Below are 24735 nucleotides of genomic sequence, written 5' to 3' on the forward strand. Positions count from 1 at the left end.
TATTCTGAATCTGAGTCTAAACTTCAAGGAGGAGAGGGTAAGGGTACAGGACACCCAAAAAACTAGCAGACTCCAAAAAAAAACAGGAACACAAGTACTCACAGTCTTCACAGTTAGAGAACCTTGAAGCCCACCCAGCATTCTATGATTGTAGCTCCTGACTGTAAGGTACTTTCTAAATCATCTGACAGCACCCTGGGGACAGGGCACCATACTTCAGTAAGGTCCAAGCTCCAGATCCAAGCTTCTCTGGCCCATCACTGAACTTCTGGAGGTCCTCCATGGCTCCTCAATGCCAAGGCTACACAAGCTAGACCCCAAATCCAGGCCTCTGCACATTCATGGAGCATTTTGATGATGATCACCAAAGCCTATAACCATAGGCTTTCAATCCATATCACAGGTTATTGATGCTTCTTTGGTGACTTGCTCCACTATAGTTTGCATAGAAGATGCAACTTAGTTTACTAAAAATAAATATTAGAAGATTAAGCTTAGTTTACTAAGAATAAATAAAAAATTAGCACAAAGGACATTAACCACTTGCCATTTTGAGGATTTACCCCCCTTAATGACCAGGCCTCTTTTTGCTATTCGGTGCTGCACTATTTCAACTAGTAATTACACGGTCATGCAATGCTGTACCCAAACAAAATTTACGCCCTTTTTTTCACACAAATAGAGCTTTCTTTCGGTGGTATTTGATCACCTGTGAGCTTTTTATTTTTTGTACTATAAACAAAAAAAAAATGAAAATATATTTTTTACTTTCGGCTTTGTATATATTAAACTCAAAGTTAGTCATAAATTTAGGCCAAAATGTATTCTGCTACATGTCTTTGGTAAAAAAAATCCCAATAAGTGTATATTGATTGCTTTGTGTGAAAGTTATAGCGTCTACAAACTATGGTATAGATACTGCAATTTACGCCATTTTTTGCTATACAACGCTGTGCTAGTTTAACTGACAATTGAGCGGTCATGCAATGCTGTACATAAATGAAATTTATGTCCTCTTTTTCACACAAATAAAGCTTTCTTTTGGTGGTATTTGATTACCTGTGTGCTTTGTATTTTTTGATTCTGCGAACATTGAAGTTTTATGTGCAATGTATCAAGTGACAGTAACCTACTGACACTGCACTTGCTGGAGGAAAAGGAGGGGGGGTTAAGCGTAGGAGGTAAACGCATGTGCTGGCAGGTGCCGGGGCTGATCCTGCTAACGCTACGTTTTTGGGATGCTATACTAATGTGAACGCTGGTATAGTGCTGATCTGATCAAAGATATTGATCCGTTCAGACATTATACTATCAATGGAGGTTTATTGTGTATGTGAGTGTGTTCCTGACAATCAAGGGGTTAAATGTGATTACTGGTGTACTAACAGGCAATCTGATGCTATCTGGGAGGGGTGCTAACTAATGCTAACTGGTGCTAGAACTATCTGAAGTTACCAGCGATACAGTGATCAGCAAATAATCTGTACACTGTACTAATGACACAGGTGACAGGGCAGTGAAGGGGTTAACTGTGGGGGGGGGGGTGATCAAGGGGTTAACCATGAGGGGGGCTATCAAGGGGTTAAATGTGTCCTAGAGTGTTATAACTGTAATTGTGTAGTGCTTTTACTCACAGTTTATGTTGATTCTTCTCTCTTTGGGATGGAATGTGCCCAGAGAGAGAAGATTTCATCACATCCTGTCCTGTAACTGTCAACACAGCACAGCATAGGACAGGGATCGATCATCCAACTTGGGCTGGACATCAGTGGCCTAAATTGGATGATTGATCCCTCGGGGATCAAATATGGGCACCTGCAGGTCGGCAGGGGCATGTGCGTGCCCCTCCAGCCCCCAAAAACCACGGGAGCTCGAAGCACGTATATATACGTGAGTTTGCGCACAGGGACAGTAAATGTACCCTTATGTTAATTATGATCAGTGTCCTTGCTGTCTCCACCCTTAGTAGAAATCCTTCTCCTCCAATAAATGTGAATGAAATGCGATCAGTCTGCCCAATCCATTCATAGATTGTGTTTCATTTATAGAATCTGTAGTAAGGCTTTCATAAATGGAGGAGCTGGGTGGAAAGAGCAGGAATAGTGAGGCATTTTTGATGAGTGCCTGTCACAGTTGGCTACATTAACCGCTTTTGTACCACTTTTTACCTGTCCCCATATGACAGCAGTGAGCCAATCAAAAAGCGCCTTCTCCACAACTGCAAATAATGGATATTTTCTTTTCTCACTGCAGTTGAATGGAGTAGTGAGAGAAAGATGGAAAACTAAAATGTTCTACTGGGTATTGGGGCATTAAAGTTAACCTTTTGCTTTATTCTGCATGGAAAAAAACACAGGCATACTTATAGGCACATATATAGAAATGTTAGAAGTACTTTTTTTAGGTCTATGTATACTGTGTGAAAGTTTCATGTTATATATTATGTTTTTTTTTACTTTAGCCACAGATTTTTAAGAGTAAATTATTATTGACTGAAACCTTAATAAAGTCTTCTCTTTAAAAGAAGGGCTCTCCTAACTTCATAGTCCACCTAGGGGGATGACATAATAATATGATAGAAATATCTGACAAATAAGAAACAAATCTTCCCAATTAATTTATTGATCAGTGAAACTTGTCTCATTTGCTTATCTGCTTGTCCACATCAGTGCCACCACATTTTAACTTCAACCTTGTAATTAAGTCCCTATGCTTAAGAATATAATTATAAGTTGTTAATTCCCTCTCACTTTTTCTGTTTGATTACTATCCTAACAATATATCCCTTACTGTGACTGCCCTCAAGTAAGTCTAATCCCATAGTGGTCATTCTATTAGGCTTAAACACCTCTGTTTCTATATACCAGCCTAAGGTACTGCAATTCATTTGTGTATCCACGATATTTTATTGTGCTGTATTTATAAACTGATGGGTTGGTTGTTTTTTTGTTTGAAGGTAACCACTTTTGTGTATATAACATATTTACATAAGTACATGTAATCAATAACATGATTTATAGTCTTAATATCCATAAAGTTTTCTATTCAGTTGGCTGACCAGTTTAGGATATACAAATACACATTAACTAGGGGGAAATCTCATTTATCATACCACTTTAGGTAGATAAATTGTTTTTAAAAATGTTTTAAACTCATGATTTCTACCTATATTAAAGTATAAAAAGAGAATGAAAGAAAACCAGTTTTAGTAATTCAGATTACTTTTCTGCAAGCTCATATACTGTAAGTATTTCCACCAACTGCATTGTGAGAAGGAGATTAACATTGCATTACAGTGGGGGTTATTTACTGCAAAATCTGGTGCAGCTCTGCATAGAAACCAATCAGCAATCTTTTATTGTCAAAGCTGGATTGAAAAAACTGAAGTTAGAAGCTTATTGGCTACCATGCACAGCTGCACCAGATTCAGAATGCTTTAGTTTTAGTAAATCCCCCTATTGTGTAATGGAAAAAAAAATCTTCCCTTTTTTCACCAGTGTGTCTAAGAACTTGCAACATGCTTAGGACATTTGCATAGTTTTTAGTCTGAACATTTTTATAGAATGAAAGAGCCACATATATGGGATCTGTTTTTACCTGATATTATAGGTATAATTCAGTGCAACCAGTTTTGTGAACAAGGTTTTCCGACCAAGCAGCACAATGATATCCACATTCTCCACTATAGCAGCAGCACAGTTTGATCAAGAACACTGGGTAAAATAACCCAGCCTGCTGATTGGGCAGCAAAGAAGAAGCAGACTAATAAAGTAGCTCAGTTGTGCACTCTGCTCCTTTCTCCTGTCAATGTATTCTCTATATATTCTCCAATACCTGAGCCTTTTCCAGACAAAGGGCTGCAGTACGGGGGAGAGTAGGAGGCTAATATTATGACAAATTCAGGTACTTGTCCTAGATGCATTTAAAATACTCTCAATTACTTTCTAATGAATTCATAACTGCATTTATTGTTTGTCTGCCTGGAGTGCAGCTTTAAAGGGAATCTGTTATCAAGCAAAATAGTTGCCTGATGATTTGAAAGCTGTGTGCTAATTGCAGGGCAGTGAAGCACATGTTTAGTAGAGCTGTGATTGTGATGACGGCAGGAGATGAAAAAGGACAAGAGCTGTGTGATTTCATTGCACTAAGCACTGTGCACTTATGAAGGTAACTGCTGCTGCATAAAGACTTGTGACAGGTACTTTGTAACATACAAAACCATGGTCATTAAATACACATAGAAACATACAACATACGTAATTAAAAACAAACCTTACTCATCAGGAAAAAAAGTGAGATGACTTTGCTAAAATACTGAATTGTTCTTAAAATGAAACAATATAGCCTATGCATTAATTTATATTAGTTATATTTATGTATTATATTTCCAGGACATGGATGGCATATAATTATCAAAATAATAACTCCATATATAAGGTGCATAGCAAAGGTTGATGGATACTATATATTAAATTGAAGCTGTAACAATACATTGCAAGTTGCAGAAGTTATCCAAATGCACCATTAAGCACAAACTTTTTGTTCCCTAATAGAGTGCTGTTAGGATGTATACAGAGGCACAAACGCCATATATTTTCTTGATTTGCCATGTTGTGATTGCTTTGTGGCATCTGGTCATTAAGAAACCAAAGGGGACATATATTTTTGAAAAATGTGCCCCAGCACTTGAAACAAAACTGCGCCCCAGTCAATTTAATCTAAATCACTTGAACATGAATTAGGCAGATCCGTGTTTAGAACCACATTTCACACTGTATTATTTAGGTTTATTACCAAAATCATTTATTGCAGACCATTTATAACAATAATGTACAGGTGAAAGCATTGATTCAATTAAACTGTGCTGTTGAAGAACACTTGACTGATACAGTAATAAAACTAGTTTTGCGTGGATTTTGCTGTTTTATTTCAGTGGGCCCAAATCTCTCATTAGCGTGAAAAATGATGGATAGAAACAATAAAGCAAGTAACTAAGGGCTACAAATTAAAAATCCCCAGGAAAGTGAGAAAGGAATTCTGCTGCTTGCAAAAAAATACATAAGACATTCCCTAACTGAGGCCTGGGAAGGAACTTCAAGAATCTGCCAACACAAAAGGCAAAGTATGTAGCAAAGAGACATTCTTTTATCAATCAAATTAGATATATCAACAAGCAAAATTTGGGAGTGACATTCTCCCTGGTCTATGGGTTCCAAGTATATTTGGAAAGCGTTTAATGAACAGGGCCTGATTGTGTGACATTTTTGAGAAATAAAGCATAAGACGAAGGCAGCTCAGGAGTTTAAATCTCTTTATTGTAACACCAGTGGCTTGGCCAAGGCATCTATTTTTAACCTCCACTGAACAGTCTATCATGCTTTGTTATGTACAGGTATATTGTAATGCAAATTTCTAAGGATGGGGGGGTGATTTATTAAAGGTCGTACATTTTACTCCAGTTCAAGAATCTTGAGTTAACTTCTAAGTCTTAGGCAAGAAATGTCATTCTTTTAACTTGGTTCACTGAGTTGGTAGATACTTTATGTCCTTTATTCCCTAGAAATGAACTAGAATATATGTGTATTAAACACTGCCCAATAAGCTATGAGTGACTTTTCGTGAAATGCTTTTTTAAACAGGGACTTGAAGAAAAAATGCTTATAGTAAAGTAAGGTGAACTAGGTTTGATATTTAGATGAATTTCTTTGATCTTGGGATTTAAACTGATGACTAAAGTGTACAGTTGCGCAGCTTACTTGCAAACTTTTACACCCTTCAAGCCCTGCTGCTTGTTACTCTCTGCACTGTGGTTTGTATACAAGTGTTTAGCATGGACATAAAAGCAGCAAGCACCAGCACCTGAAGAAATTTGTAGTTGAGGACAATGCAAAAGTGCTTGGGGGCAAAATGCAGGCCTTTCAATCAACAGAAGAGAGAGGTAATGACATGAGTCAGATGAAAGAATTCTACTAAGCACTATTTGCATCTAAACTGGCTACATAATACCAATGTAATTTTAAAACAAAGATAATATTTCTAGTATCCCTATGCTTCTGTGGTCAGGGACATAGATAAGGGATGGGGTCAAGGGGGTTCAACCCCCCTTCCCCAGGGCATCCTGACAAAAAGGTAAACAGCAACTGTCCTGACTCTGTGCCCTGCTGCCACACATGGCACCAGTGGCAGGCAGCACAGAAGTCAGTGGCAGTGTTTAATAATACAGCAGCCAGCCCAGCAAGCAGCAGGTGTGGGTATGTGTAATATAAAATCAGGCAATAGGCATGCCGCACTCACTGCCAGGCTGGCGGTGGGGCTGACAGTTGAGCACACTCAACACAACAGGAGCATCCAGCACCTGTTGTCCTGTTTCCTGCTCTTTATACCTTGTATTTGCATTGACCACCACGGGCTTGGGGGAGAAGTTTTGCCTAGGCCTTGGAGCACAGAGTGGCCTGCCCGACATGCTGAGTGAACTGATACTGCTCAGCTCCAGCCAGGCATGTCCCTCTATATCTTTTGATACAGCTGACCCAGACCCAGAGAAATCGTCCTCACACAGTTACCACTGCTCTTATCATTCTTATGTTCATAGAATCTGTAGGTAAGAGACTGTGTGGCAACTGGCAAAGTGTGACTGAAGCTGAGCTTAGTTGTTTTCTATTGCTTGTGTTAATCCAGCTATAGATGGTTCAAATCTCAGCTGGTTCAGCAGGGACCAGCTGAGATTCGACCCAGCTATTATGATTGGCAGGCTGATTGTACCCAAGTCGATCCACCAATCAATTTGGGTACAACCAGTATGTTGGATTTGCAGCATGCGATTACTACCAGTGGATATAGCCCCTAGCTGTAATCACTGTGCTCTTCCTGAACAGCTCCCCCTGCCAGAGGTGGCACTTTAATTAGACAAATTAGGCGGACACCTAAGGCCTTACAGCCGCCTAATTTGCCTAATTAATGCTAGGGCTTTTTTGGGGGGGCTAGCCTGGAGAGCATCCACAAAGTGAGCTGGTGGTCGCTGTGCTGCCACATAGGCCGGCGATCGGCAATAGGGGTCAATAGTTTTGGCTGCACTGCAGCCTGAGAGAGTGGAAGGGAAGTCAGAGTGATGTCAATCACACACACTCTCTCTCTGCAGAACGGATGCTCCTTAGTGGTAGTCACACTCGCAGCTATGAGGAAGAAGAGCAACGCCAAATGTAACATGATTGCTCAGTGATCACTGTTCTGCGCTACTGTGGAAACAGTGAGTGGAGAGAAATTGTACAGTAACCTTGGTAAAGGTAAATCATCGATTGGCATTTGGATTGAAAATGTTGCAGGACAGGGGCTTTGTCAATTAATGCTGCTTGGATGTAGATCTCTCTGTGACTGTCTCTTAGCTGGTTTGGGCTGTCTCTTAGCTGGATTGGACTGTTTCTTAGCTGAATTGGGCTGTCTCTTAGCTGAATTGGGCTGTTTCTTAGCTGGGGCTGTCTCTTAGCTGGATTGGCCTGTATTTTAGCTGTATTGGATTGTGGATTGCACTGTCTCTTAGCTGGATTTGACTGTCTGTTAGCTGGATTGGGCTGTATGTTATTTGCATATATGGGGATGTTTTTTTGCTGTATACATCAAGGATTTCTCTTTGCTAAATATATGGAGGATGTCTCTTTGCTGATATAAGGTGGTGTGTCTCCTTGTTTGATATATGAGGGTTGTCTTTTTTGTGGATATATGGGGGATATCTGTTTGCTGAATATATGGGGCATGTCTCTTTGCTAGATATATGGGGGATGTGTCCTTGCTGGATATATGCGGAATGTTTCATTGTTAAATATATGGGGCATTTGTCTTTGGATATATGGGGGATGTCTCCTTTCTGTATATATGGGTCATGTCTCTTTGCTGGATATATGGGGCATGTCTTGCTGGATATATGGGACAATTTTTATACAGTTTGAAATATTTTTCCCATTATGGGCGTGAGTGGTGACTCATGTTTAAGTTTTGCCTAAGGTATCACAAAGCCTAGAGCAACCTCCACCCCCTGCCCTCCGCAGGAGGGGTTCCCCCATCAACACAGACAATGAGAATCGAGTGAATTCCTTTTCTGCAACCTGTAGTTACAAAAAAGAAAATCACATAATCTATAGCAATTTTAGAACTAGCTGCAACCAGATCACATATTGTTTGTATTGTACCAATCCTGTGCAGGCTAATGCACTGCTTTTGCTACAGGCATTTGTATGTAGTTAAGATTGCACTTACACCAGCTGCATTTCATTAAGGCAGTGCAATTTGAATGTGGTGCAAGAAATGTGCATGGATCGTGGGTTTCCCACTGTATACATGGACTCTACCCAGTACCACTTCTCCTGTCCTGTATGCCGGGTGTAATTCTGGGTATTCTGTTCAAGAAGAGAGAGAAGACACAGGGATAAACCTTATTAGGTTACCAGTTCCTTGACTGCTTTTCCCTTTTCCCTCAACTATTCCTTGCACAATTTGCACCGTATCCAGCTTTTGGTTAGCTAATTTTTTTCTGTAATACTCTTGACTTTAATCACCTATTCTAAACTGTAGCTTTTTATTTATATTTTTTTTACATACAAATATAATGGTGGTACACAAGGTTCTGCATTGGTGAGCTTTTGTTCATATAACATGGGTCTGCATTTCCATGTAAGTTTAAAGGAATGCAAAACCTGCATGAAGCAGATGAAATGTATGCCAAAGGGAGGTCATCAGGTCAATGCACCTGTCAATTAATTTTTATGATCTCATAAGCATCTCAAACTGACATCAAATGAGTCCATTGACACAGGCTCTTAAAGTGTATGTCCACCCAGTATGTCTACATTTTTTTTGTCACTAAGTTTATTTATTGACATATTTCATTATATAAGTCTTTATAGGTGTGTGAGTGTGTAATGTTTAAAGTAGAACTATAGGCAAAACATTTTTTTTTTCATTTTGCATAGAGTTATAACCACAGTCAACTATTTTTTTTTGCCATCTGTGTTCCATTGGAGAGATTTACCTTCACTTCCTGCCCCATAGCCAAAACAAGTAGTGATAGGAAATGCCTACAAATTAAAGGAGTCCTTTGGGGACTCCCAGGTCACCAGGAACCAGTGTTCCATATTGACAGATTCCCCCTCTTCCTTTGCTGGGAACAACCCAAAATTTGGGTTTTTCTTTTTTTTTTTCACTTTCAATGATAATGGTAAATATGACAAATAGTGGAGGTGAATTTCTCCAATGGGGGCACAGACAGCAATAAAAACCTGACAGGTGTTCTAATCCATCTGCATTCTATTCAAAACTAAAAAAAAAGGTTTTGCCTTTGGTTATACTTTATGTGTAATCCTAAATTTTATTAGATGTTCACTTGTATTTATTGCTGAATTTTCTTTGCTAAAAGGTAAGTGCAGATATCCCTATTTTTCTGTCTCAATTGCTTTTCCCCAATGTAATTGATATGAATGCAAAAAGGAGAAATCAGAAAAATGTGAGAGATAGGTCAGAAACATCTCAAACTGATCTCAAACACAAGTCTTGAACATACCACAAATTAAGAGCTTGCGTACAAGTGCATCAGGCTCAAACAGTCATCAATCACCATACTTTCTTTGATGGTGATTAAATAAACATATTCATCTTATTACCAGGCTCAACATGCAAAGTGATAACTAGAATTATTACCAGCCAAGGCACAGGTAAATGGTGATGCCCATACAGACTCCACCCTTTTTTACTCAAACATTATAGTTACAAATATATATATATATATATATATATATATATATATATATATATATATAGACACACTACTCAAAAAAATTAAAGGAACACTTTAAAAACACATCAGATCTCAATGGGGAAAAATATCATGCTAGATATCTATGCTGATATGGGCGGGGTAATGTGTTAGGAACGTAAAGATGCCCCATCGCTTGATGGACATGAAAATTATCAGCATACTGAAGATTGAATTCAAACAAACCCCGAAAATCAAAGTGAAAAAATGATGCAGCAGACTAGTCCATTTTGCTGAAATTTCATTGCAGCAACTCAAAATGGTACTCAATAGCAGGGCATGCTCCTAATGAGACGACGGATGGTTTCCTGGGGTATTTCCTTCCACATCTGGACCAGGGCATCACTGAGCTCCTGGACAGTCTGAGGTGCAACCTGGCAGCTTTGGATGGACCAAAACATGATATCCCAGAGGTGTTCTATTGGATTTAGGTCAGACGAGCATGGGGGCCATTCAGTGGTATAAATTCCTTCATCCTCCAGGAACTGCCTGCATACTCTCACCACATAAGGCCGGGCATTGTCGTGCATAAGGAGGAACCTAGGACCCATTGCACCAGCACAGGGTCTGACAATGTGTCCAAGAATTTCATTCTGATACCTAATGGCAGTCAGGGTGCCATTATCTAGCGTGTAGAGTTCTGTGTGTCTCTCCATGGATATGCCTCCCCAGACCATCACTGACCCACCACCAAAACAGTCATCCTGAACAACGTTACAGGCAGCATAACGTTCTCCTGGATTCTCCAGACCCTTTCACGTCTGTCACATGTGCTCAGGGTAAACCTGCTCTCATCTGTGAAAAGCACAGGACGCCAGTGGCGGACCTGCCAATTCTGGTGTTCAATGGCAAATGCCAATTGAGCTCTATGGTGCCGGGCAGTAAACACAGGGCCCACTAAAGGACCAGGCCCTCAGGCCCTCATGAAGTCTGTTTCTGATTGTTTGGTCAGAAACATTCACACCAGTGGCCCGCTAGAGGTCATTTCGAAGGGCTCTGGCAATTCTCATCCTGTTCCTCCTTGCACAAAGGAGCAAATACTGGTCCTACTGCTGGGTTAAGGACCTTCTATGGCCATGTCCAGCTCTCCTAGAGTAACTGCCTCTCTCCTGGAATCTTCTCCATGCTCTTGAGACTGTGCTGGGAGACACAGCAAACCTTGCAATGACACGCATTGATGTGCCATCCTGTAGGAGTTGGACTGCCTGTGCAACCTCTGTAGGGTCCAGGCATCGCCTCATGCTACCAGTAGTGACACTGACCCTAGCCAAATGCAAAATTAGTGAAAAACAGTCAGAAAAGATGAGTAGGGAAACCTCCACTGTAAAACCATTCCTGTTTTTGGGGTCACCTCACTGTTGCCCATCTAGTGCACCTCTTGTTAATTTCATTAACACCAAAGCAGCTGAAACTGATTAACAACCCCCTCTGCTATGTAATTGACCAGATCAATATCCCAGGAGTTTAATTGACTTGCTGCTATTCTCTGATTAAAAAGTGTTTCTTTAATTTTTTTGAGCAGTGTATACAGCCAGGAACCTTTATCACATACTGCACTGTGTGGGCTTGCATGCTGCAGAGAGAGATAGAGAGACAGAGAAAGAGTTGGGCAACATATCTGTTCTATTACTAAAGTTCCCACTGATGTTCATATATGGCAAAAACTTCTCAAAATAAAAAAAAAATGTTAATCAAAAAGTGGATTGCTTGTCAAGAAGGGCATATTGTTGGGGACATACAGTAACATATTTCCTATTTGACTTCATTTCTTTTTAGTTTTTCACGTTTTGTTTGTTGGTTATACATACAGATAATGTTGTGTTTCATAATGAAGCTATATAAACACAATACATAATTTATTACCATGGTAACGAATTTAGAAGAAAAAAAAATGTATAGTTTACTTCTTATATTAAAAATTCTTTATTGCAAAATAAAGTTAATGTAAAAGATACAAGACTAAAGGGACACTGTACTAATTCAAGAATTACAAAGAATCTAAGTTGCAAAAAGGAATGCAGGTTTGCAAACATTTACAAGGAATGTCAGAATTCTCCAGATATAATAACAGCATAAAGAAAAGGTCTGGTTATGTAGACGTCCTTAAAATTCAGAGTTGGTCACTGCTGGTGAAGACATAGGAAACATAATAAAAATGTCTCTTAGTATGCAAAGGATTAAGGTGTTTGACAGTATCAAATGCATCTCAGTGGCTTTACACTTTAATTAAAGTGGTTGTAAGCCCTTATACACAGTGAAGTGACTAGCCTTAAATGATACACAGAAATGAAATGAATCCTCCTACATAAGTTCTGCCTGTTTATATGCAATCTTCTCTTCTCTACAGCTGTTCAAAGTCCAGAATTTATACAGTTCATCTGAGCTTTCAAAAAGCAGGAGGCGTGGAGCTGAAATTACAATCTACAGAGCTCAGTGACAGCTGATTGGAGGAAGGGAACAACCCCTACCCACACAGCATATAGGAGCAGAGGTGAGGCTGTTAATTACTAGTTGTGTGCCGGAGCTCCCTCAACGTGATGTTTTTAACCTCATGGAATCAGGAAAACTTGTCAGAAGTGACAGAAGGAGTGAGGCAGCAGACAGAAATGACACTTAGTGCTCTGGAATGAGACAAGTACACACTATGAAGGGATATGCTTTGTTTATATTTAATGTCAGAGATTTAAAAACAGTTTAAAGTAGAAGTCTGGGCTAAAACTAACTATGCGTAAAACAGTTCACACCTACCTCCTAACTCCTATACTAACTACCCTCTAAAAGAAAGAAGATCATACTTGCCTATTTTCAGAGTGCTCCAGTCTAGTCAGATGATATCCCCAGTGGCTGACTTCAAGGGAGAGGAGAGAGTGCCAACAACAGATGAAATGCCTGAGCAGTGACATCATCCATATGGCTTACTATGGGGCATCCATTGTCATTGGTCCTTCTTCTCCCCTTGACCATGTGACTAGACCAGAGCTCCATGAGAATAGGTAAGTATAGTCATCTTCCTTCTACAGGGTAGTTATTATACTGTAGGTGCTAAAACGGGTGTGGGAGCAGATTAACCACTTCAATACCGGGCACTTTTACCCCCTTCCTGCCCAGTCCAATTTTCAGGTTTCAGCGCTCTCACACCTTGAATGACAATTGTATTGTCATGCAACACTATACCCAAGCTAAATTGTTATCATTTTGTCCACACAACTAGAGCTTTATTTTAATGGTATTTAATCACCATTGGGTTTTTTATTTTTTGCTGAATTAAAAAAACCCCGAAAACTTTGAAAAAATAACACGTTTTTCTTTGTTTCTGCTACAAAAATTAGCAAATAAATAATTGTTCTTCATAAATTTAGGCCAAGATGTATTTTGCTACATTTGAAAATAACCAAAATCAGTATTTATTATTTGGTCTGTAGGACAGTTATAGAGTTCACAAACTATGGGTTATATCTGAAAATTGATCAGTCTTGCAGTACTCTGGTAACTGCATCTATCTCCTACCTCCGCTCTTAACTAGAAAACGCATTGACTCCTGCTGTTGTTCTCTGGTAACTGCATCTATCTCCTACCTCCGCTCTTAACTAGAAAACGCATTGACTCCTGCTGTTGTTCTTTGGTAACTGCATCTATCTCCTACCTCCGCTCTTAACTAGAAAACGCATTGACTCCTGTTAAATTCTGAACAAATGGTGTTTTTATATTTGTGTATATGTTGACCAGTCCTCACCTTTTGGTGCACTCAGGTTTACGACTGTAGCCTGGTTCCTAAGAAACATCCCCCACTATTCATGTGATCCTTATCAGCTTCTAATTGGGGTGGAGTTGAATGCTCATTTGAGCATCTCCCTATAAATTTAGATCAGTTCATGGGGGGAGATCGTTGATGGGGGGCAAGTCTCTGATGGGGGTGCTGCTTCAGATTGAGTGCGGCTTAGAACAAGTGCGAAGCAGTTAAACACAGCAGTTGAACTAAAGCAGGAGAACTTAAGCAGCAGGAAGACACAACAACAGCAAGAAACACTACTGCACGCTGGACAGACTGCAAGCAATCACCCTGGGAAACATCTCTTACATACCTGAGTCCCACTCCGTGTACCTTTTATACAATACATCCCCTCTTCTCCTTATCTTATTACTATCCTCTGTTTCCAAATCTCATTTCTTTACCCCTCTGCTCCACCCCAAAACTTGTACATATCCCCCTCATTGCTATCATCTCCCTACTACTGCTCTCATCACCTCCCCAAAATGCCTCTTCCACTCCTCCTCATTTTCCTCTCCTCCGTTCCCAAAATCCATTCACTATATCCCTCTGCTCCTCCCAAACACTTGTATATTGTGTCCTCACTGCTTCCTTCGCCCCTCTACGGCACCCACCGCCTCCTCCTATTATTCCACTCTCCCACTGACCCCAACACCTCCACTAGTAGTTTCTCACGCTCCTGCACATCCCGCTCCCATGCCACCTTTCTCACCCTTCTCCTCCTCATAACCGCAGGGGACATCTCCCCGAATCCTGGCCCTTCACCACCTCCCTCACCCACACAACACCCTCCCGCCTCCACGTCCTGCTGCAACCCCCGTAACTTAGTATCTGTCCCCCTGCTCCCTAAAATCTCCCCCCCGTTTTCATGTGCACTCCTGAACGCCCGATCGGTGTGCAACAAGCTTACCGCCATCCACGACCTCTTTGTTTCCCGCTCTCTCAACCTCCTGGCGATTACGGAAACATGGATCCAGCCCACTGACTCTACCTCCCCTGCTGCACTCTCCTACGGCAGTCTCACCTGGACCCACTCACCCAGGCCTAACGGTCGTAAAGGTGGTGGGGTTGGTCTGCTCCTGTCACCGCAGAGCACCTTCCGAGTCCTCCCAAACCCCCCCTCCCTATCCTTCTCCTTCTTCGAGGCCCACTGCGTCTGACTATTCTACCCAACCCCCTGATGCTGTGATATACCGGCCTCCTGGATCCATACCCCGCTTCCTGGATGACTTTTCCTCCTGGCTACCCTTCTTCCTCTCCTCTGAGCTACCCACCATCATCCTTGGGGATTTCAACATCCCTGTCAACCTCGACAACCCGGACACATCCCGTCTCCTCCACTTAACCTCCTCCTTTGCACTTGCACAGTGCATACAATCCATCACCCACTCTGACGGTAATATCCTTGATCTTGTCTTCTCCAACCGCTGCGCTCCCCACAACCTCACTAACACCCCCTTCCCTCTCTCTGACCACAACCTGATTACCTTCTCTATCTCCTCATCCTCCAACGCCTACCCCTCCAAATGTCACACTACTACCAGCCGTAACCTCCGCAACCTTAACCCTGCCCCCCTCCACTCTGCAGCTGATAAACTCCATGACAGCATCATTCCCCTGTCCTGCCCGAATTGTCTATGACTGCCTACAACAACGCGCTGTCAACAGCCCTTGACTCTCTAGCGCCTTTAACCACATGCAACATCAGACCCCGACCGCTCCAGCCCTGGCAGACTGATCACACCAAAACCCTCAAACGACACAGTCGTGCCCTGGAGCGACTATGGCGCAAAACCAAATCTCAACAAGCCTTCACCTGCTACAAATCTGCCTTCCACACCTACACCTCCTCCTTCCACGCTGCCAAACAAGCCTACTTCCTGACCCTCATCAAGGCCCTCTCCTCCAATCCTCGCCGACTCTTCTCCACCTTCAACTCTCTACTCTCTCCACCCCCACCTCCACCCAGCACCTCACTCACTGCCCTTGAGATTGCCAATCACTTCAAAAACAAGATTGACACAATTCGCAAGGACATCGCCGCAACTCACACGCCCTCTCAACCCATCCCCTCTCACACAGCTACCCCCTCATCCCCCCTCCCCCTCGACATAACCCACAGGGACTTTGACGCTGCTCAAACTCCCTCCAACCCCCTTCCCCCTCACTCAGCTACTCCCTCATCACCCCTCTCCCACGGCCCCACCACTGCTCTGACCTCCTCTTCCACCCCACCCTACATTCCTCATACTGAAGCTCCCCCAACACTCCGCACCTTTGACCTTACTACCATCGAGGAAGTCTACAAGATCCTCTTTGATGCCCGCCTCACCACCTGCCCCCTCGACCCTATCCCCTCACAACTCCTACGACCTCCCTCTCCCTCCATCCTACGCTCCCTCACCCACATCTTCAATCTCTCCCTCTCCTCCGGCACTTTCCCCTCCTCTCTGAAACATGCACACATCACCCCCATACTTAAAAAGCCCTCCCTGGACCCCAATGACCCGAACAACCTCAGACCCATCTCCCTGCTCCCATTTACATCTAAACTCCTCGAGCACCTAGTCTACACCCGCCTATGCTCTCACCTCAATGACAACAACCTCCTCGATCCCCTTCAGTCCGGCTTCCGTGCCCTACACTCCACCGAAACTGCCTTACTCAAACTCTCCAATGACCTGCTAACCGTCAAAGCTAATGGCCATTATTCAGTGCTCCTACTCCTTGACCTCTCTGCGGCCTTCGACACAGTCGACCACCCCCTCCTCCTCAAAAAACTACACTCCCTCGGCCTCAGAGATTCTGCGCTCTCCTGGCTCTCATCCTACCTGTCACAACGCTCTTTCAGCATTACCTATAATGCTACCACCTCCCCCTCACTCCCCCTCTCTGTTGGGGTCCCTCAAGGCTCTGTCCTCGGGCCCCTTCTCTTCTCCATCTACACCTCCTCCCTTGGCCAACTCATACACTCTCACGGCTTCAACTACCACCTCTATGCCGACGACACACAAATCTATCTCTCAACCCCCCACCTCACCCCCTCGGTCTCTGCCCGAATCACACACCTGCTGAGCGACATATCAGACTGGATGTCGCTCCACTTCCTTAAACTGAACCTCTCCAAAACCGAGTTTCTTGTCTTCCCCCCAGCCCAGACACCACCCCCCATTGACTTCTCTATCACATCCAACAATGCTACCATCAAACCCACCCTGCAGGCCAAAGTACTTGGTGTCATTCTGGACTCCAACCTATCCTTCAGCCCCAAGTCCAATCTTTAACAAACTCATGCAGACTCCACCTCCGCAACATTGCCAAAATCCGCACGTTCCTAACCCCAGAAACCACTAAACAGCTCATCCACTCCCTCATCATACCACGACTTGACTACTGCAACTCCCTCCTCACCAGCCTGCCTCGCCGCTGGCTATCCCCGCTTCAGTCGATCCTGAATACGGCTGCCAGACTCATTCACCTTTCCAACCGCTCCGTCTCCGCCACCCCCCTCTGCCAATCCCTCCACTGGCTTCCGATTGCGCAACGGATCAAATTCAAAATCCTCACGCTGACGTACAAAGCTGTCCACCATACTGCCCCGAACTACATCACTGACCTAATATCCAAGTACCGCCCAGCACGCACACTCCGCTCCTCACAAGACCTCCTTCTCTCTAGTTCCCTGGTCTCCTCCTCCCATGCCCGCCTCCAGGACTTCTCCAGGGTGTCACCCATCCTCTGGAACTCCCTGCGCAACCCATCAGATTATCACCTACTCTCCTCTCCTTTAGGCGCACCCTGAAAACCCATCTCTTCAGGGAAGCCTACCCCACCCCCTGCTAACTTGCCGACCTCCTCCACTCTTCCTACCACTCCATCCCCCACAGCTATCTCCTCCTGTGCCACCATCCCCTCCCTCCTAGATTGTAAGCTCGAAAGAGCAGGGCCCTCAATCCCCTCATGTTTTGCATTGTATTGGTATTGTTCTGTCCCCCTTTGTAATGTACAGCGCTCAGCGAACTATTGGCGCTTTATAAATACTGTATAATAATAATAATAATAATACTGACAGCCGATCAAATTTCTTGAGGCCCAAAAATGTCAGAAAGTACATATATCCTCCAAATGACCTCTTTTTGCAAAGTAGACAGTCTGACGTATTTCATAAGAGGCATGTAGAGTTTTTTGAAGTTGTAATTTTTTTTGTCATAATTTTTTGGAAAATAAAATTAATTTCATATTTTTTTTTGTTAAATACTGTCACCAGTGCAGTACTGCCTCATCATATAACTGGTGTGGCAGTGATCAGAGACACTGACTGGTGACAGTACAAAAAAAAACGACATTGCTTACACCATATACAGTATCCCAATGAGTTGAACTGTTATGTCTTTCAAATAAGGAATTTAGGTTTTTCTAAACAATTGTTTTTAGTTTTTAGAGGCTTTCTAATGACTGGCTTGGTACAAATGGATTGGTGCAAAGCAAATATGGTAGCTATTTAAAAAAAAAATAATGATAAGAGTCTTCATACTTGTAAGTATTATTTTGAGTGTAGGAAAAAAACTATATTTTTGACTTTTTGTTATTAAACATGTCCAGTAAAAAATTTTTAAAAATCAACTTTTGTCATAAATTTATACCAAAATGTATTCTGCTACATGTCTTTGCTAAAACAAATCCCAATACGTCTAAATTAATTGGTTTACTTGAAAGTTATAGTGTTTGTAAATAAGCGACTTACTTATAGTGGGACTGCAGGACTGCGGCAGACATTTTGACACTGGGGGGGAACTGACTTGGTGTCACTGACATCCCCAGTGACACCAATACAGTAATCAGTGCTAAAAAAAAAGCACTGACACTTTACTATAGGCACTGGGCAGGAAGGGGTTAACGTGCCACCCTGTAGAAGTATTTCTGCTATAGGGCGGAAGGGAAGCAGTAAAATAACAAATAAACGTACCTGCCCTGAACAATGGAATTGCACAGAACAGCCCCAAACCTCCTCTTCTCGGGTCGCCTGCTGGCGTTCTTGATATTGAGGGAATCAATTGTGGCTGGGAGGGATCTACTGTTGAAGGAAGGGTCTATTTTTGCTGACTACTTGAAGGTCTACTGATTCTGGCTGCTGAGAGATCTATTGTTGCTGGGGTGGATAAATTGTTTCTGGGGAGTTTTGTTGCAGGAGGGTCTGTTGTTGCATGGGGGGGTCTATTGTTGTTGGGGGAGTCTATTGTTGCTGGCTGAAGGGGATCTATTTTATTGCTTTTCTTGTTTCATTAACACATTCCATACGAATGAATGATACTTGGTTCTGTATTCTCAAAAGTGGATAAGGGGTGGAACCAAGGAGCAGTGCTCAGAGGCAGGTAGAGGGTGGAAACAAGGGGTGACTCGAAAGGGAGAGTTCCTGCACCTCATCTTAGAGAAAAAAAATCCCTGGTGGTAGGGATAAAAATATTTAAAGGCAAACAAACAACAATGCATGTGTAACCTGATATTCGTCTTATTTCCTCATAAATCAACAGTTATTTTTTAATTCCTTATATGGTATCTAATGTTTATTTGTATTTACATTGTAGAATGTTGATAGAAATCTATCTGCTCTGCTTTTCAGGATCAAGAAGGACCTCTTAAATGTTTTCTAAATACAGTGTACAATTTCCTAATGACACAAGTTGTGTCCATTCATGAAAGTGTTTGAACTAAAGACTTGGTAATAGGATTTTTTTCTTTTTCTTTTAGTTTTGGGTAGTGCAGGGAAGGGTTAGAACCCCTGTCTGGCTCTGATTGCTATCTGGAATATCATTAAAGAGATTATCCCTCATCTCTTGTACTGCTGACAATAGTTTTACCAGACAGAAGTGAAACAGACAGCAATAAAAAATCTGATAGGGATTCTAGTCTTTCCCCATTCTTCAAAAAATGCATTTTCATTTGTCTGTGTTGCTGTTGGAGATTTCCAGTTGCCTCCTATCTAGTAAAACACTGTTAACAGGACAAAAAGTGAGGGGAAATCCTTTTGACGGACCACTTGGTAGCAGTGAAAACATGGCAGGGGTTCTTACCCTTCCCACTCTATTCAAAACAAAAAAAAATGTTTTTTGTTTGACATACAGTTCAACTTGAAGAAGACCCATGCTAAGATATATATATACACAACATCTAATGTTTGTGTAGTATTATGTTCAGCAGACTGTGTTCTTCTATTGTTGTCATTTAGATGACCTTCAGAGCACATTTTATGTCCAATTCATGCAAAACTCCACGTAATCCCAAGGGGTTCACATACGTTTTCTTGCAACTGTATATATATATATATATATATATATATAGACTGACAATTTTATATTGTTCTAAAAACACTAATTTTCTGGTTGTCATGTTGATCCACTGTCTCACTCTGACTTGTATATCTGTCTTATTGTTCTAGGTCAATTATGTGTGATGTCATTTTTTATTACTGAACATTTATTGTAAATCAATAGATTTTGTAAATGATTAAAAAAAACAGGAAATCAAGACACATGAAGATTGCTTTATAGAAAACAACAAGGAATCTAGAGATCCACTGAAGTTTAAAAAAGGGAGAAAACAAAACAACTGGGTAAAATGTCCAGGTGCTTGTAATGTATGTGTATTTAAATAATAATGTTACTAAATAAATTCAAAGGCATCAAACATGTTCTAGTTTTGTTTCAGATTATGCAATCACAAACATAGATGCTCACAAGGGGATCTCTTTAGTGTTTGCTCAGCAATTTGAACATACAGGTTGTTTTATTTTAAGCACGTTTCCTAACAATTATCTTGTTAACTTCTTAGTTATTCAGCATGCAAAGCAATACTTACACTGCATGTATAAAATACCCCTTGTAAATGTGCTTTGTGTACATCCAGTGCTGCATCCTCTACCTGTGGATTTTGGGTCTTTTTTGGTTAATACTGATTGTTCTGGCCTTGGCACCTTATGAATGGCTTTGTTTTCTTTTGCTTTATGAATTCAGTTCTGGTATTTAGTTCCTCTCAGGCTATTTTCCTTTCATTTGCCTTATTAGTAGGTAGGTCAGTGGTTGATGCCACCCACTGTGGGTATCTAAAGACTTTTCTCTGTTCTCATTTTTCATCCATGCCTGAGAAGTTTATGCTTTTTCATACATATAGCCTATAAATTAATCTGGAAGTAAATATGCTGAAAGAAAAATGTTCTTTGTGTTGGGTAGAAGAGAAAAAATAAATGATGTGGCTAGAGAAAAATAATGTCCTCTGTAGATTATGATGTATTTTATACAATGGTTTGTAAAAAAAAAAGTGCTGACTCTTTTACTTAGTGTTTTATCTCAAAGGTTGAATGTTAAAAGATTGTTATAGTTAAGACTGAGACTTTTAAGTGATAAATAGTTTTCATCCACCAATTTTAAGTGACAAATGGAGTTTGCATCCACCAATAAAGCTCATTATGTTGACTTGTTTTCAGCATTCTACCATTGTTTTTATAACTACAAATCACAATTCACAATCCCTTTGAATGTGTTAAAGCCTATTAATGACATTTGAAAAATGCTAATGGTCTGGCTTTCTCTATCTTTAGTGCTTTATGAGTCACTAATATGGAGCAAGCATGCTGTAAGTGAAGTCCATACTTTACTTATTTGTTCTGGGACAGTGACTCAGATAGTGTTGAAGCTATTGGATAAACATGACATCAAGTAAACAAACGTTTTCAGTCATTTTCGTTTTAATTCTCACTGCAGAATTAATGTACAAGACGCTACCATAGGTTCATAGTAAACCCTGCATGTTCAAGGTTCACAAACTTGGTGAAGGTATTCACGAGACTGAATTTTTGTAGCCATAATGCACTAGTGTTTGAGCTTACAATGTTACAAGCTTACACATGTTTTTGCACAGAGTGGCCCTGTACCTTCACTTCTAGGGGTCACACACTGGCACTCTCAGCTTCTCCTCCCTTCCGAGTGCCCCCTTAGCAAGCGTGCTTCATATGAGGGCACGCATGCTGGCTTGATCTCAGGCTGGTCACTGTGCATTTATTGACACAATCATAGGAGTACAGTCCATGTATATTCACGTCTATGAAGCCACCAAGGATCTCTGTAAAATCAGACTTTACAAGTACACATTGAGACAGTTAATCAATTTTCTTTACTGTTAAAAACCATACATTTATTTACATAACAGTTAAAAACCAATAAGTAAAAAACACAGAATTTTTACAATATAAAGAAAGTACAATCATCCATAACTTTAGCATAACATCAGACATACCAATTTGGTTCTTTCATTAGTTCAACCATATATGCGGTAGTATGCAAAGAAGCATTCTCTTCTCTGAATGTTGACGTGTTCCACAGAAAATAATTTCTAGCATTGCATAGTCTCACATTGCATAAAATTACTGCAGGGGCTCAGTCATCTGCCAGGCAGACAAAGTGTACCAGAGGCCAACAGCAAAGGGAAATAATGGAAGGCACCTACAACATGTATTTTGGATAATAAACAGTATAGATGCTAAGTATAGATGTTAATACATTGACATACACAGCACTGCTCAGCCCTTCCCCCTGATCCCTATTCATATCATTTGATTGACAGCAGCAGAAACCAATGGCTCTCACTTCTGCCTTCATGTCTTGTGAGGGGAGAGAGAGCAGCACTTCTGCTGTCAGGCACAATGCTGGATCAAGATCAGTCTTAGGTAAGTATTTTAGGAGGGCTGGGGGGGGGGAGCGTAACATGAAAGATTTTTAACCTTAATGCAGGGAATACATTAAAGTAAAAAAAAAACATTAGCCTTTACAACCACTTTAAATTGTATACAAAGGTGAAAGATTAAGCTATTGCTAAAAAATACTTATCTCAGTCCTGGCTTCTAACACAGCTGGGAAATAAAGGTGAGCACAACCCCAACTACGGGCTCACAAAATCCATCACACAACTGGAATCTGTGGTGATTTTACATTAAAAAAAAGAAATAAAAAGAAAACAAAAACACCATTGCTAGGTGGGTCTGTAAAGGTAGTTACCATATGCAATAGCAATAAAGCTAATATCAAATAATGTGCAACATTATTCACTTCTCCATCTGAATGCAATTTATTTAGCAAAAGTATAAAAATTTCTCAGTGATACTTCATGCCAGCACACATTGCTAAATATGTCCCTAGTTACAAATCCTCTTGCTTTTGGAGCTGTGGGATTGAAGGGGACAACACATGGTGGCCCAGCCCAGTTGCGTTTTGCTTGTGGATTAGAGTGTCCAATATGGATCTATCACTTAGGCATATGAATGCTCGGAGAAGCCCTTGGAAAGCTCTTCTCCACTGATCAATAAAAAAATATGCCGTGATGGTCTCACACCTTAATCTCCTTCATTTTTATGGCAACAAAGCAAACTAAAGCTCATGCCTGGAAATCCCCTACTCTTAGTTTTGAGGGGTTAACTCCAGAATGCAAGACATTCTTATTAATGAAAAACTCACCTTGATACTGGTGGATAAACAAGATAAATTTCTTTCCATATGGCAACTCTGGCTTGATTACTAATCGGTTTCTCAATTCACTACGTGGTTGTTTCAATTATAGTCCAAGAGCTAACAATATATCCCCTTCTTCCCCTCCTAGCTTTCAAGAACAGGATGATGTCCCCCAGGGCAAAGTTTCCTTCCCTACCCTCCCATTACAAACCCATGACCACCTGACCATTTTGAACAATAAATGATTGCCATCTATTATGTCGGTTTTTCTTATCGACTTTTACTATAAAAGACTACTGGCTGAACGCTATAGGACATGGTTACAGGTTAGCCTGTACCTCATATTTAAATGAATCTCTCTCTTGATCAGGTCATGTCCTTGCTTTATTTTATATGTTCACTAATGTTCCTACATGGCTCATACAACCCCTGCATGGGTATGTTTTGTTCTAAACCTGACTGTAACACAATTTGATCTACCCTGCATGTGTCAGAACCAACTTCTGTATGTGTCATAGTTTTTTAAATAAAGATTTTGGTACAAGAAAAAGTATAAAAATACTAGGGATTACAACCCCCAATAAAAAACCACTCTCCAGGTCCCCAGCTGTAACAGTTTTCAGTGTTTATCAATCCAAATTCCTCAGGCAGTCTAAGTTACTGTCCAGAATGGAATGGAGCATGTGGATGTAAATATTTATAAGTAATGGGCTTATACAGCCAAAAGTGTACATACATCATAAAACCGTAAACAGAAAGTTATATACTATTAGTGCTCTAGAAATCTGAAAACACCTTCCTTTAAGATGACACAGAAAATGGGGAGATCATGTCCAAAAATTTCCACTAAAAATAAGCAGATGAAAATTAGGAAATCATGTCCAAAGTACCAAGTATCATTTGTTATATATCATCAAAGTAAGGCAGTCAATGGTCTCCACAATTGGAACAAAATCCTTCATTATTTAAAATGTCCAACTTAATATCAGGATATACCTTATCACAGTGGTCTATATATTTCAAAGATCCTTCCAATGATCAATCACAGCAATAATAGTTAAGCAATGATAGTCAGGATGATGACATACAGTCATGGCCGAAATTGTTGGCACCCTTGATATTTCTCCAGGAAATCATGTATTTCTCACGAAACGTATTGCATTAACACATGTTTTGCTATACACATGTTTATTCCCTTTGTGTGTATTGGGACAAAACAAAAAAAGGGAGGAAAGAAAGCAAATTCGACATAATGTCACACAAACCTCCAAAAATGGGCTGGACAAAAGTATTGGCACCCTTTCACAACTGCGGATAAATAAGAATGTTACAAGCATGTGATGCTCCTGTAAACTCACCTGGGGCAAGTAACAGGTGTGGGCAATATAGAAATCACACCTGAAAGCAGATAAAAAGGAGAGACGTTCACTTAACCTTTGCATTGTGTGTCTGTCTGTGCCACACTAAGCATGGACAACAGAAAGAGGAGACGAGAACTGTCTGAGGACCTGAGAACCAAAATTGTGGCAAAATATCAACAATCTCAAGGTTACAAGTCCATCTCCAGAGAACTAGATTTGCCTTTGTCCACAGTGCGCAACATTATCAAGAAGTTTGCAACCCATGGCACTGTAGCTAATCTCCCTGGTCGTGGACGGATGAGGAAA

Source organism: Staurois parvus, unplaced genomic scaffold (genome assembly GCF_062004578.1).
Source record: "Staurois parvus isolate SC_StPar_1 unplaced genomic scaffold, SC_StPar_1.0 ptg000078l, whole genome shotgun sequence".
In the NCBI taxonomy this organism is placed as follows: Eukaryota; Metazoa; Chordata; class Amphibia; order Anura; family Ranidae; genus Staurois; species Staurois parvus.